We start from the raw sequence: 2,842 nt of genomic DNA, 5'->3' as shown, positions 1-2,842 counted from the left end.
AGGCGCCAGGGAACCTACTCCTTCTGCTCAGGCTGGACAAGGGCAACCTCTGGGTCCTCTGAGCCCTGGCCTAAGGGGACGCCCTGCAAGGGCACGGCAAGAACGGCTGCCTCCTCGGTGGTAGGAATCTGAGCATCGGAAGGGACCTCCACTATCTCTTGGGGCACCTCCTCGCTCGGATGCTCCTTTAGTTCAGCAGCCCCCACCTCCTCAACAATCTCTTGGGGCACCTCCTCGCGGAGAGCGTGTAGCGGATAGCAGGGGGTAATACACGCTCTCTGCCTTCCACAGGTCGGACATGGCCTCCACCCCAACTTGTTTGAGGGCCTCAACCCAGACTTGGGAGCAGTATCGCCTACATACCCCCGGAACTTGAGCTTTATAGAGGGCCTCTATTGCAGCCACCCCATCAGCGTAGGCTGCGGTCTCAGCCTCCTTCTTGGCAGTCAGGGCCATCTCCCTGCCAAGGTTCGCCTCGACCTTAGCCTGCCGAGCCTCTTCTCTGGCCCACTCTGCCTCCCTCTGGGCCCCCTCGGCCGCAGTCACTTTAGCTGCAGTTCTGCGATCAGATCCCTCGCGATCTATAGCTGCTCCTCCGCCTCGCCCAGGCATTTTGTCTGCTCTTTGGCCTGGTTCTGGGCACCCTCAAGACCAGACACTGCACTGTCCCAAGCCCTGGTCATCGCCTTCAAGTCCTCTCGGGCCTTGGCGAGGTCAGCCTCGGAGTTCTTCAGAGCCCGGGTAGCCTGAAAGCGCCAATCGCACTTCTGGTCGAAGGCCTTCCCCTGGTCGTTGGCCGCCCCCTCCAACCTATAGATGGCCTGGACAGCCTGCAAGGGTAGCCAATGCACTATGAGCCCAATTCAGAAGAAAAAAGGGGGAAAAGGAGAGGAAAATAAAAGGAGTCGAAGTTGCAGTCCTTACCATCCCTAGATACTGCTTAAGGCTAAGGAAGACTTGCTTACTCCTCATAGAGTTCAGCTCGGCCATGTCCGCTAGGAGCAGCAGGCACCTCTCTAGCGCGTCGGCCACGTGCGCACCTTCGCCCTCATTGAAGTCCCTGAGGGAGGCGTCATCCTTCAGGGGCTCTCCATGAAGCATTGGGGCTGGGAGCCAAGCCTGAACCTCGGGCGCGGTGTCGACGACCTGCCTGTCCTGGCTCTTGCCGCCTATCTTAAGCTGCTTAGACGGCCGCAGAGTGTTGTCCTCCTCCTGCGAGGACATTGTCTTATCCTCCACAGGCCTTTTGCCCTTATCCTTCTTCTTTTTGGGGTCGGCAGGCACGGACTCAGAAGGCAAGCTCGTCCGGGAAGGAGGAGGAGGAGGAGGAGGAGGCCTCTGCTGAGCGGAAGTCGACCTAGTCTTCGGAAGAGGAGGGGGAAGCTTCTGCTGGGACTTCCCCGGTTGGCCTTTAATCAGGTCCATCAAGCTGGTGGTGGGCTTCCTCTTGTAACCCATCGTTGGCGGGGAAAGAGCTTCTGAAGCGAGGAAGTCCGCTTCGGTCAAACGAGGGTCGCCCAAGTCCCCGGGAGGGTCCTCGGACTGATCAAGCTGGGCAAAAACGTCGAACACGTCCTCCTCCCGCTCTGTGTCCTCCTCGGCAGCCTCGACGAATGCTTGGGAAGAAGAAGGGACGGCTACAGCGACAACTTCTGGTTATGAGGGCCCCTCAGGGAACTGAAATTCGTCTTCGGTCACAGTAATCCTCTGAAGCCGAGGATCGTTGGCTAGGATGACGTGCTTTGGAACCGAGAATGATTTCTGGACAGGTTTATACCCCAAGATTATGTGGGCGGCCCTAACTTGATTGTCGTCCTTGTTTATATAAACCAACGCCCTCAGCACCTTCTACAAATCTTCCCGGTTGACTAAATGGAAGTGACGCTCAAAAGCGTGCGGGTCTGCAAACGAAAAACACCACCGCGTTAGTAAAAAAAAAGGGGAAGAAAAAAGACGAGAACTTGAAACCTCTCTTATTCCTCACTGCCCCACCTGGTATTCCCTCTGTTGTTGGGCAGTGAAGGCCGTCGTGTCACTCCCCTGACACGATGAGGAAATCCTCGTTGAGCCCCTTACTGGACTCAAGGAGGCACTAAATGAGCCGCACCCTGTCGTCCTTTGTCTTCAGGTAATAAGACTTGCCCTTAAGGAGCTGAAGGTTGTAGCACCAGTTCACGTCATGGTGGGTCAATCTTAGCCCCATCTTCTCATTTAGGGCGTCCACACAGCCCAGAATCCTAAAGACGTTTATCCCACATTGGGTAGGGGCCAACTGGAAGTGCGTGAGGTAGTCCCTCATCACCGGCCCCGTGGGGATCGTCATCCCCCCTTCAAGGAAGGCGACAATAGGAATTACCACCTCGCCCTTCTGTCTGTGTAGGCGCCAATCCTCGTCCTCAGAATATCTCAGACCTACATTGTCGGGAATTCTGTAGTCGGCGATGAATTTCTCCATCGCCTCCTCAGTATTGACGTATTTCTTAAACCTACCCATCCCAGTTGACACCTAAAGGAACTAAGAAAGAACAGGTGAAGGAAAAGAAAGGGCAAAGAGAAAGAGAGCTCAGAGAGGGATAGAGCGACTTACTGGAAAGAGGAGGAGCCCCTCGGACAGGCTTTTTGTGCTGGAGATGTAAGTGAGAGTGTGGTTGAACTCAGGAAGGACGCACGAGAATTCTTGATTACGAATGAGGAACAGGAAGAAGCGGTTCGTATGGGTACTTATACCCAAAATCGAAGAGTCATGCGGGTTTTCCCGCCCATAAATGCAAGACAAACCTCCACCGTTGGATTGGTAACGCCTCACTAGACGTGGGGAGCACAGAGCCGCCTGAATTTAATG

The sequence above is a fragment of the Quercus suber genome, unplaced genomic scaffold (assembly GCF_002906115.3).
Source record: "Quercus suber isolate HL8 unplaced genomic scaffold, Cork oak 2.0 scaffold_70, whole genome shotgun sequence".
In the NCBI taxonomy this organism is placed as follows: Eukaryota; Viridiplantae; Streptophyta; class Magnoliopsida; order Fagales; family Fagaceae; genus Quercus; species Quercus suber.
The sequence above is the reverse complement of the archived record's forward strand: the minus strand, read 5'-3'. Positions refer to the sequence as shown.